The sequence below is a fragment of the Borostomias antarcticus genome, assembly GCF_949987555.1.
Source record: "Borostomias antarcticus genome assembly, chromosome: 14".
Lineage (NCBI taxonomy): Eukaryota > Metazoa > Chordata > Actinopteri > Stomiiformes > Stomiidae > Borostomias > Borostomias antarcticus.
In genome coordinates this window covers 3,022,501-3,036,021 of record NC_140247.1, presented here as the reverse complement: position 1 = coordinate 3,036,021, position 13,521 = coordinate 3,022,501, and positions in this window count along the sequence as shown.

The following is a 13,521-nucleotide window of genomic DNA, read 5'->3' as shown; positions in this document are numbered from 1 at the left end:
CTCACATGATGTCTCCCATCTCCCCCTCATGGTCACCAGGACCGGCTGGGGACATATGGAGCACTGATTGTCGCCACCTGGCCTTCGCTTTAGACTAATCACAAACAAAGACAAAGACACACCTGCAGGCACACACACACACACACACACACACACACATACATACACACACACAAAAACACACACACACACACACACACACACACACATACATACACACTCACACAAACACACACACACACACACACAAAGACACACACACCCACACACGCACACAGACAGAGGGACAGACACACCCATGTGCACAAACGCATACTATACACGCCCACATGCAGGGGTGTAGTGGAGGGTAAACCCAAGTCAACTTAGTTTACCCACCTCTTGAAAAAGAGGCGGAGAGTTTACTCACCTATTGTGTGATCAGCTGTATTATTCAATGAGGAGAAACAAGGTGGGTAAACTGCACTGGACAGAGTTGACCCACCTCTGTATGTAACACCCCAGCCCACATGCACACGCACAGATAAACCAACGTGGCCCTGGAATGGAGACAGCGAGGGTGGGGCCTTGAGCGCTGGGGGCGGAGTAACAGCAGTGAGTATCTGTTAGAAACTTCAAAGTTGTTGGTGTGTATAGCAACGGTAAACATTAGAGACGTATTTCAGTTTGCGGAGGGCGTTGAAGCAAAATTGAACACTACAAACTGCAGTGCTGTTGTATAAAAGCAATCAGACACTGGAGGTTGTGCTTTACTGTGGTTACTGGCACAGCTGTGCTGGCTACGCCACACGAGCTGATATCTCATGCAGCACGACCTTGAGTGTTATTACTTAAATATCTGTTCAATCGCACGGTAAGTAGCCTAAGTGTAGCATGAATTTGGTTGTTTTAGCATGAATTTGTTTTAGTTTATGTTGCTGTTCTGGATTATACTTGTAAAGCCATATTCCAGGAAGGTTTTGTCGTATTTTCGAGCACATTTGATGCTTGTGTACTGGCCAGGTTCCTCAGCTCACTTGAACTAGCCACCGTACTAGCCCAGGATGATGGTCTATTGAGTCCATTTTGTAGCAGCGTAGGAGGTGTAGGCCTTCACTGACGATGCAATGGTACAGTGAGATGAAGTATGTTTTTCCATGAGCTGAGGGCACTTTGTTGACTTATAACCTATTGTTTAAATTTTTATCGTTACATGACGTTTGTAGTTCATAGAAAAGCGTACAAACACGCACAACTCAAAAAATTAATAAAAAGTATTGGATGCCAGGTTTAATAATATAACTTGGATTTGGAAAATACCAGCACTCACTTATGATTTCTCAGTCTTCTTTTTTTAAGGGCGGACACAGAACGCTTCGGCCATGGGCCTTCTTCAGGGGCAGACCCAGAACGTTTCGGCCATGGGCCTTCTTCAGGGGCAGACACAGAACGTTTCGGCCATGGGCCTTCTTCAGGGGCAGACACAGAACGTTTCGGCCATGGGCCTTCTTCAGGGGCAGACACAGAACGTTTCGGCCATGGGCCTTCTTCAGCAGGAAGTGACAAACATTTCAATGCCTATATATGGCTTCTGGGAATCAAGGGTCAAAGTGCATCGAGGGCCAAAGGTCAAAGGGTGAGTGTGTACCTGTAGCAATACTGCCCCCTAGGCGGGGACTAGGTCACAGTGAACGGCCAATTATACAATAAGAAAGCTATAGGTTCCAATAAGGAAGTAAGGCATTAAGCAAATTAGATACACAAATAATTAAAGTCATCTGACAAAGCATTGCAGTACAATACATTAGAAAAGGAAACAATACGATGGGGGTTAAAGAGGATAAGGTGGTCCAAAAATGGATACATCACTGGGGCTTTGATCTAAGAAACCTCCATTGTGTGGTGGGTACCATAATAACATAAAAACTGTACACAATATAAGGGGAAGGAATAAATACATAGAGGGTTAGGAGCTACTAGACCCCAACAAAGGGAAATAAGAAACAATGTAAGACTACAACATGTAGAATAATCTAGGAAAGACATATATGGAGCTACCCTAGTCTGGACTATTATGAGAAGCATTCTAGCAGTAACTCCTCATTTAGGACCTTTGGGCTCTCAGTTTGCAGAGTAGGAATCCAAGCGGCCTCTCGTTGGAGATCTTAGAGGGGTCCAAGAGGATAGCAGGCTGTGTCTGTCAATATTCTTGACTTTATCTAAGCTACTATTGACAACCTGATTTGAATAGCCTCTCTCTTTAAAACGGTTACGCATGTCGAGAGCTTGTGTGTCAAAGGCCTGATCCTCACTACAAATGCGTTTCACTCTGAGGAGTTGGCTACTGTTATCCTGCTATCCTCTGAGCCCCCTACCCAGAAGGACTCCAGAGTAGTGTGTGCCACCACTGTGTCCCCTATTTCTGCACAGATTAAATCATGGGTCAAGAAACACTGGCATATTCTGCCTAGCGACCCGGCTGTAGGACATTCATTTAAAAATCTCCCCATCTTTACAAATAAACAGGCTAGTAACCTTAGGAATAAGTTGGTTAGAGCAGATTGCTACACCCCTCCACCCAATGTTCTGTCAACCTTGCTAGGAGGAGGAAACTTCCCTTGCACCAGTTGTGCCCTGTGCAATGCCATGATTAAAGGTGACACTTTTATCCATCCTCGTAGAGGCAATGTGTACCATATCAAACACAGGATTTCATGCAAAACTAAGTTTGTTGTTTATCTGCTCAAATGCCCCTGTGGTCTGGCTTATATAGGCAAAACCAAGAGAGAGCTAAAAACCAGATTGAGCGTCTGCCCTTAATAAAAGAAGACTGAGAAATCATAAGTGAGTGCTGGTATTTTCCAAATCCTTTTGTAGTTCATAACATAACACATGCTTTTGAGATTAGACTAAATAAAGACTAAATAAAAATATATATATTTTTATAATAAATAAATAAATAAATACATATTATTACATTTGAATTAGGAAAATTCTCCCATGAGCCTATTTTCATATCAGACGACCCCTTGTTTGAGAGCCACTAGATTAGAGCACAATTACAGTAGCTGAAGACATGAGGTGAGAGATCTATGCTAAATTTAAATTAAAATCACCCCCAGGTGGTGAAGTAAACGATGCAGGTTTATGAGCAATCTCTACTGCCCTCTGCTGGTTGATTGGTGTAAATCCCATGCTACGAACAGACACACGTAACGTAGATGTGGCTGCACCGCTTACAAGAAAAGCACAAAAAGTCCTTCCTTTGATCTGCCATGATGAGTAGGAATAATTGATGACCCTCTACCATGATGGTGTCAATCTCGGAGGCAGGCGCGCGCGCACTCACACACACACAGACACAAACACACACATGCGTGCACACACACACACACGATTTGCTCCCCTGAATATTCACGCCGACCCGACTCTAACGAGAAATGGAAAGTGTATGTAACACGACGACCCCTGGTAGTCCTTCTCTGTGTGTCAGTCGAGTGCGCTTGTCGGCGTTTAGCCAGTTCGGCTCCGTCAAGCGCGATGACATTTCCTTGCTCTCGCCGGTGTCCGTGCGCCGCCAGTAATTACACAGAGAGACGGGAGCCTGTTTGCGTACTGAAGAGAGGGAGGGAGCAAACACTGAGGTAAACAGGAGAGCATGGATCCCATCAGACCTCGCCGAGCGAGACAAACGGCGCGTCTGCCAAGCGCCAACACGTCTTGCTGCTAGATTTGATCTGGAGATGCAGGGCTGTTGACTCTTCTCTTTCTCTCTGTCTGTGTGTCTGTCTCTGTCTCTCTCTGTCTCTCTGTTTCTCTCTTAGAAATTGGACCCCCATAAACAGAACTGCTCTCTCTTCTCTCTCTCTGTCTCTTTCTGTCTCTCTCTCTCTCTCTCTGTTTCTCCGTCTCTCTCTCTGTTTCTCGGTCTCTCTCTCTGTTTCTCGGTCTCTCTCTCCTTCCCTCTCTTGGAAATTGAACCCCCATAAACATAGTAGGCCTGAGGGGTGAATAACTGCCTCTTGTGCTGGTTAGAATGTGGCAGTGGCGATTTTAGCATGGCATTTCTGGAGGGGCAGTTTTACATTATGTCACCATCACAAGAACTAAAGCCAATTAGACTACGGTAGGTACATCAGAGCAGAGGCTACAACACACAAAGATAACGACACATTAACACACGCAGAGTAGGCTAATTAGAGAGCGCATGCCCGGTCCAGGGTTCTGAAAGTGACAAGTGTGCACCCATCAGACCTGGGCACTACGTATAACCTATTAGTACTCCACTTACTGTATATCACAGCCAAATAGTCTACTAGAGTGAAGGCGCACTGTCCACATTAGTCCCCCTCACACATCGTCTCAAAAATGCACCGAAAAATGCCTGGGTTCAGTGAGTTCGCTGACTCGTCGTGACCACGCAAACCCATTTCACACTTCCCACAGAGTTTAATAAAAGTGATCAGCCTCCCCAGAACATACCGATTCTCCTCGGTCTGTTTGTTGTGCTCCGCGATGGAACGGCAAAACGCATCATCTAGTTGTGCCTGGACGTTGAGCTGCCCCAGTAAACCCAGCTTCATGGCACAGTTCAGATGGGACGCAGAGCTTTCATGCTTCGCGGTTCTTTCTGACAGATGTTTAATGTCTTTGAATCCAGACGATGCCCAAACAGAGTTTTCACCAAAAAGAATACAAGGGAAACAGAACAGCGCACTTTTCGAGGTGCTAGCAGTTAGCCACTTATTTTTCTCAAACCATTCCTGTTTGAAGGTACGGGTTACCTTATCTCCAGCCTGAAGCAGCACCAATTCTTCTGGTCGTGTGGCCCTAAACGTTTTATTTCCAGTTTCTCTTCAAGTTTCAATGTACTAAACCGCACATTCAACAAATAATCTACACTATTCATTGTTGCACCTGAAAACACTTTTAATCTCTACAAAACTTTAGCTAGCAGCATTGGCTAACGTAGATCGACATCGACAATGACCCAGTAGTTCAACTTTGATCAACGTTGTTTTATTATTCCCTGGCTAAACCTGTTGCCAGGTAGATTTCGTAGGGGAAGAGACTTTTCTGCCCCTCCACCCAATAAAATCTGCGTGATATTTTTTCACATTACTCCCGACCACGCTCACATTGTCGCTATAGCAACAGTAGGGGAGAACGCTTCGGTGCCCCTCTGCCGAGTCAGAGCAGTCTGTGACACACTCATACAAAGGGAATTACTGCAAAACAGCACTATACATAGTGTCAGTCAGGTTTATTATATTTATACATGCTATTTTCACCACTGAATCACTATTTTGTATTAATTATAAATTTGATTTTTCCGAAACACAGTTGTAGGCTAAGATGCATCTTGCACAACAGCGCCACCTGGTGGGGCACTGCCCCTAATGTAAAATCGCCACTGGAATGTGGCCCTCCTTCCCTCTATGAATGAGAATGAGATCCACTGTATTCTCCCCATCCAACACCACATGAGCCACTGTAAATGTGGCGTCGTCGTTTCATGACGGCAGACCACAGCGAGCCAATCAGAAATTCAAAAGACAACTTTTCTGTGGAAGCCTTGTTTAATTTACCACCTTCTGGGTCTTGAACATGTGCCCGTGCACTGTTGCTGTCTGCCTGAGTGTGTGTGTGTGTGTGTGTGTGTGTGTGTGTGTGTGTGTGTGTGTGTGTGTGTGTGTGTGTGTGTGTGTGTGTGTGTGAAATGTATTCAGGATGGAGGGAAGGATAAAAAAAAAAGAAAGGAGAAAAGAAGTGAAGGAGCAGAAAAAAGATGTGTGTTAATACCTGTAGATCTCCGGCAGAGAAGGCACCTCAGGGAGTCGTCCTGAGAACATGAGCTCCTTCGCTGAGCGCATGCTCTTTCCCAGTGGACAACCCCAGTCAATAGACAGGCCGTTATCTGCTTTCATCTTCCTAAACAGTCTGGAACTCCACTATTGTTTACAGAGGGATTTCAGAAGCCTATTCTGAGCTTTACCCATTTGGTGTTAGCATAATCAAAAGATAAGATGATAGATAGAGAACACAAAGAGCTTCTCGCTATATTTTCATCTTCCCCAACTCATTTTTTAGCTGTCCTCTCTTTCCCCCATCTCTGCGTCCTCTGAGGTCTGACATGTTTGGGTAGACACAGCTGTTGTACGCTATGGTGCTAACATGCTACGTTTTACAACTAGCAATCCATTATCAATCTTTTGATTGTTTTGTAACTGTTTTTGTGTGTGTTTGTTTTGTAATTGTTTTTTTGTTTAGTTTTTTGTGGAAGAAAAAGTATTCAACTATTTGAAATAGTTTAACTGTTTAACTGTCAAGACGGTCTTGGTGTTAAACCTCTGTAAACCGATAGTTTAAAATGAGCTGGGGCTGTGAGAATGGGTTTTGTGAGGGGGGGGGGGGGGGTGGTAGCTCTGTCTCCAGTGGTTTTGTGGGTTTTAATAATTTTTATTATGACGTAATGATGTAATCATGGCGGTTTTGTCTACAACCAACGCTGCCACAGGAAGGTCATCTCCATCACAAAAAACAACAACCGCCCCAGCCACCATCTGTTCACACCATTTTGCCGGAGGTGAAGGAGCCATTCCACAACTGGTTATTTCCTGACGTGGTCCACAAGCTCAAGCTCAGATCATCCCAGCCACAGAGCTGTTATTATTAAAGAGAGCAGCCAGGCAGCTACCATTTTACTCCCATTCTAAAACTCAGCCGGAACTCCTCAAGACACAGTGGCCCTCATGTATCAACGGAGCGCAGATCCGAGCGGAGATCCTATCACACAAATGATCGTACGACAGCATCCACGTGTGATCTATCAAACATTCGTATGCCGCCAATCCCATCTCGTTGATAAATGCGGCGGATGAAATCAATCGTAATAAGAATATCACGCCCCTATATATTCAGGTTTCAGAGGCCTCGCCTCTAGAGTTTACGACATGGAGAGGCGTAATATGGCAAAAAATAGGAATTTCTCTGAGGAGGAAATCGAGGTTCTAACCTCTGAAGTGCAATCCAATAAATTGGTTTTGTTTGGCAGCCTGAAAAGCGGAATTAAAGGAGGCGGGAAAAATGCCGTATGGCAAGAAATTACCGCTAAGGTGAACAGTGTTTCTGTCGCCAATCGAACTCCACCAGAGGTAAATTTCAAATTTATCCTACATCTTTGACATGTGCAGTAGGTAAAACATGATTGCTCATATTACTATCATTTACATGTAGGTGAAGAAAAAATGGTCAGATTTGAAGCTGGGTCGGAGGTCGGAGGTCGAGGTGGGATGGCGCTCTGTGGAGGCTGCGCTGGGCACGGCCCTGTGGGCACGGGCTCGTCTGTCTCCATGGGAGCATGGTGTGGAACTCTGTTGTCCTGCGCAGTATAATGCTGCCAGAATGATGCTGCAGACCTTCTCTGGCGTGTACAGCAGAGTTCCCCCCGCGGATCCCAGACAGAGCCACCTCCCCTTCAGCAACCCGATGCAACGCTCCGCGGTGCCCCGTGTGCGTATGTGCACCGCACCGTTGTACCTGCGCTCCTGCTCTATGGCAGGGTTGGCCTGTGGGGTCATCAGGTAGTCTGTGAGGGCATAACCTTGGTCACCTAGCACATGAATCATATCGAAATGTTAAGTCACTTGAATATTTCAAAATGTATTTGAACGCAGTAGTTGGCCTGCTTACCGAGGAGATGACTGCGTCCCTGCAGCGCACCCTCCTGTAGCCGTGTCCCCACGCTGCTGTTTTGCAGGATAAAGGAGTGGTGCGTCCCCCCATGCCACCGGGCCATCATGCTCAGCGGGGATAGGCTGGCATCACAAATCACCTGCACGTTGATGGAGTGATAGTTCTTACGATTGATGAACGCGTAATCATTCACGGATGGAGGCCTCAGACGCACATGGGTGCAGTCAATCGCACCAACCACATTTGGAAACCCAGCAATCTCATACAATTCTCTCTTAATCACGGTTTGATGGGCATCATTGTACGGGAATGTGATGTACCGGGGAGTGAGGGACTTGATAGCCTCCAACACTGCCGGCATGGTCCTGCTGATGGTTGACTGTGAGATGCCAGACCTATCCCCCATCTCCTGCTGAAAGGACCCGGTGGCCATAAACCCCAAGGTGGAGACACCTGCACTGGCACAGGTACTGCATGAGACCGCCGGGTTTCCCTCTTTAAATGGGGCTCCAAATTATGGCATAAGTCCAAAAGAACAGGGAGACGAAAGCGGCTGACAAGCCAGTCGTCACTCTCCATGAAGAGATCATTGTGGTCCCTGAAAACCCTGTTGCGTCTTAGGGGCGTGTAAAACTCCTCTAACAGTGCCAGGTCTGCCATTGCTGCGATTTCATGATTGTCGCTCTTGTTTAAATAGGCTAGTTGACTGAACGTCATCTAATTGTCACATTGGCAATCAGCTACACATTACTTTTCATTGGGTGATTTTAATTGCTTATGTCACCAGAAGACTGGCCTGGGCTAACAAGTAGGCTATTTTAAAATGTGTATGAAGCTGATTTTAGGCCCACGCCAACAAATGTAGTTGATTACAAACAATTTGGAAATAGGCTACCTATTTATGTTATGTATATGCCGTAGCTGAGGCCTTTACAATATGTAGGCTTAATATTTTGCCATAGTCGACTTATTTTTTGGATTGTTGAATTTGGCTGCAGAGGTTTAGATGCCCGTCAGATTATAGGCTAATTTCACAATTGTCTGATTTGTGTGATGGAGTCCGGTAGGCTAGAGCTAGAGGCTGGCTCTTCTGTGTGGTCTAACAGGTAGGCTACACTATAACAACCTGGTCTCACCCAGCAGACGTCAGAATTCCACGTTTGTCCATCACCTCCAAACGTCATATATAGACGACATCGTACCTCGAATTCTGACGTCTGCCGGGTGAGACCAGGTTCTAGACGGCATCATACAAATGATGCAAATAACGTATATGCATGGAGGCGCTTGGGCAGCGAGCATTGAGCAATTCCCCTGCGAGCTCGCACGCCTCTAGGCGTGCGTGCCCGCGCAGGGGTATTGCGATATGCGGAGCGCGCCCACTAAGCGCCGTCCGAGTAGCTCCACTCCTGGGTCCAGTTTCGTAAATTTGCCTGATCCCTGTGTCCACGTTAGAACACGAGCTATAAGAACAGTAGCTAATGCTAGCTAATAATAATGTAGTGTATTTTTATACTGTATTACATCAATACATTTGTATTACTCTCATGTAGTAATCAATTTATTAAAAATAATGAATAAACTTCACTTTAGGTAGAACTGTGTTAACTTAAGTAGTTTAACATGTAGATGACAACATATGTCCTGTCCTAAAGTCAACATTCCTTTGTCCCTGAGTCAATAAAGATAACACCTCTGAAGAAGAAGTCAGTTAGCCTACAGTTGTAACATGATCTTAGGAGGACACAGGAAGAACCCAAAATTGCCCCATGTCCGAAGGGGGGCAGAGCTCAGTGACCTGTTGGCCAATTACAAGACTAGTTGATCAGATCTGTGTTAATGAACATCCCTTGTATGCAAATTTGTTTGTCATGTGATATTTGGCCTGAAGCCAGGACATATAAGCTGGCCACCTCATGAAAGAACCTTAGTATTGCCTTAGTTCTGGCCCTGTTAGGCATGCTCAATAAATTGATGATTCAACGATTTTGGCCTCCTTGAAGTTCTGTTTCACAAGAAGAAGATGCATCAGAAATATACAACAATAATGACAGTAAGAATGCGAGCTAGTTAATAATAACGACAGTAAGAATGTGAACTAGTTAATAATAATGACAGTAAGAATGTTTGCTAGTTGCTTGTAAAACGATGTTGTTGTTTGCTAGTTTTGCACTTGGTGTTGTCTCACCAAAGTTGTTTGACCCACACAACCTAACCTCATAAGCGCTCGCAAATTTATACCCCTCTTCATCACGTGTTCCAATGTGAACAACCAATCACAAAACTCTGACAACAACCTATCAAAAACGTAGGCCTATCCCACGTCGTCTGCCGACGTTTATAACTGTATGATGCCGTCTATATATGACGTTTGGAGGCGATGGACAAACGTCGAATTCTGACATCTGCAGGGTGAGACCAGGTTGGCTATAAAGCTATCTTAAAATGAAAGTGAAATTAGGCTACTCTTACACTAAACACATGTTTACCCCTTTACTTGCAAACAATTCGAAAATACCAATTTATTATGTTAGGAATATATGACACATAGACCATTGCCCATGGCCTTTACAAAATATATTATTTTTCCATAGGGTAGGCTACATATTTAAAAGTGATGAATGTGCCTAGTGGCCACGCTGCTCTTATGCCCGTCTGAATCGGTCTCATGACGGTTCTCAAATTTGCGTACACGGTCTCAGACTTGACGTGAGATTTGGTCGCAGTCTCCGCTCACGTCCAAATTGATACATGCCGATCTTGTCTTGAAAATGGCCGTACGCCAAGTTTTCCATCGTACGATCACTCAGTACAAGAGGGCCAGTGTGTTGCATGTTGCTGAGACCGTTTTAATTGGTCATTGGCAATTCACTATAAATGGGGGGTAAGGCTTGTCAGCCAGGATCGAAGCTGCATCTGCTTGGCTTTTCAGATTTCCCCGTCCTTGGGGGGTTCACGTTCCACCATCTCTCCTCCCCTCTCCCTCGCTCCCTCCATCTCTGCTTTGATCTTCTCACCCACAGCCTCTCTCTCTATCGCCCTAACATCTATCATTACTCCTCTCCTCTACCCCCCCCAACACGGTCTTCGATATCTACAATCTCTCCTCTCATCCCTCTCCCTTCCTTCCATCCCTTCCTCACCTTTCGTCTTGCCTTCTCAAATCCCTCAGCTCTCTACCTTCTTAATCTGCCCTCTTCACCCCGGCAACTCGCTCACCCTGCCTGCTGATTGGCCCCCAAGTTCTTATTAGTGTGGAGCTCTTAATTACTGTTCGTTAGTGGATCAATAGCCAGTCAGCCGCTGGTCCCTCCAGGACCGTAACCATGGTGATGGATCATCTGCGGGTGGAGGCTATGGTCATCTATGTCCAACACGCAGATAACTCACACACACACACACACACACACACACACACACACACACACACACACACACACACACACACACACACACACACACACACTTCTCATGCACACTATGGTCATCAATGAACCTGACATAGATCCTCAAGAGAACTTCAATGACCGATAATTACACAGAACCACACTGATGAACACATTAACATAAAACATCTGTCTCCTCACTTATCCTTAGCTTGTCGTCAAAAGCTGAAGAACTTAAAACATAGTCCGTGAGAGAGTCAGTGAGAATCAGAGTGACAGAGAGAGACAGAGAGAGAGAGACCCATTAATTAAGTCACGTAGCCACTCAACCACAACCTCCATCTCTGTATTCATATTTCAGACCATTTCAAACAGACTGTTTTGCATTAATGAAAGAGAAAGATAATCTGTATCCCTTTGAAGTTTTATCCTGTCCCCTGGGAGCAGTGAAAGGAGGCTTAGACACACACCCACACATACATAAACACACACACACACACACACACACGTGTCTGCTCTGCATACATAATCAGGGCTCTGGGCACCTGCACCCTCTACCTGTTAAACCCACGACTGTGATTATGGGAGTGAAATACCCCTGGCAGCATAATACACTACACTATCATCTAAGGCTCTAATATACAACACCCAGCCCCCTTTCTCCCTCTCTCTCTCTCTCACTCACTCACACACACACACCCTCTGACTCCCAGGTGTGTCTCTATCTCTCTCTCACTCACTCACTCACACACACACACCCTCTGACTCCCAGGTGTGTCTCTATCTCTCTCTCTCTCTCTCACTCACACACACACACCCTCTGACTCCCAGGTGTCTCTCTCTCTCTCTCTCTCTCTCTCACTCACACACACACACACACACACCCTCTGACTCCCAGGTGTGTGCTGATGATGAAAGGACGTGTTTAGTCCCACATCTGCAATGTGAAGAATCCAGAGGTCCTTTGCTAGAGACCAGTACCAGTGTGTTCCTATGGTAACAGTCAGCACCTGTGAGTTTCTACGGTAGTGACCAGTACCAGTGTGTTTATATGGTAGTGACCAGTACCAGTGTGTTTATTTGGTAGTGACCAGTACCAGTGTGTTTATATGGTAGTGACCAGTACCAGTGTGTTTATTTGGTAGTGACCAGTACCAGTGTGTTTATACGGTAGTGACCAGTACCAGTGTGTTTATATGGTAGTGACCAGAACCAGTGTGTTTATATGGTAGTGACCAGTACCAGTGTGTTTATATGGTAGTGACCAGTACCAGTGTGTTTATATGGTAGTGACCAGTACCAGTGTGTTTATACGGTAGTGACCAGTACCAGTGTGTTTATATGGTAGTGACCAGTACCAGTGTGTTTATATGGTAGTGACCAGTACCAGTGTGTTTATTGACCAGTACCAGTGTGTTTATATGGTAGTGACCAGTACCAGTGTGTTTATTTGGTAGTGACCAGTACCAGTGTGTTTATATGTTAGTGACCAGTACCAGTGTGTTTATATGGTAGTGACCAGTACCAGTGTGTTTATTTGGTAGTGACCAGTACCAGTGTGTTTATATGGTAGTGACCAGTACCAGTGTGTTTATATGTTAGTGACCAGTACCAGTGTGTTTCTACGGTAGTGACCAGTACCAGTGTGTTTATATGGTAGTGACCAGTACCAGTGTGTTTATTTGGTAGTGACCAGTACCAGTGTGTTTATTTGGTAGTGACCAGTACCAGTGTGTTTATATGGTAGTGACCAGTACCAGTGTGTTTATATGGCAGTGACCAGTACCAGTGTGTTTATATGGTAGTGACCAGTACCAGTGTGTTTATTTGGTAGTGACCAGTACCAGTGTGTTTATTTGGTAGTGACCAGTACCAGTGTGTTTCTATAGCAGTGACCAGCTCCAGTGTGTTTTTAAGGTAGTGACCAGTACAGTGTGTTCCTATGGTAACAGTCAGCACCTGTGTGTGTGGTAGTGACCAGTGTGTTTCTATGGTAGTGACCAGCACCAGTGTGTTCCTATGGTAACAGTCAGCACCATTGTGTAAGAGGTCTCTGGACAGCTCCAACACAGCTACTTAATAAGCCTCTCACTGTGGGGGTCACACACAGTCTGCATGGTCCCATCATGCACTCTCACACATCACAATGAGCTGTCCTAAATCAACCTCAAATCCCACCATCCACACAAATTCACACACACACACACACACACCCATGCAAGCGTGCACACACACACACAACACACGCGCGCACGCACACGCATACACACACAAACACATACACACACACATATGTACTTATAAACACACATAGACAGACACACACACAGACAGACACACACACACACACACATACACAAAGGCACACAAACACACAGATGCATAGCTGTCCTGAGTCAACCCCTGGCTTCCACAGGGATTAACGGAGGGTCTCATTAGCATGCATTAAAGACCCAGGGCG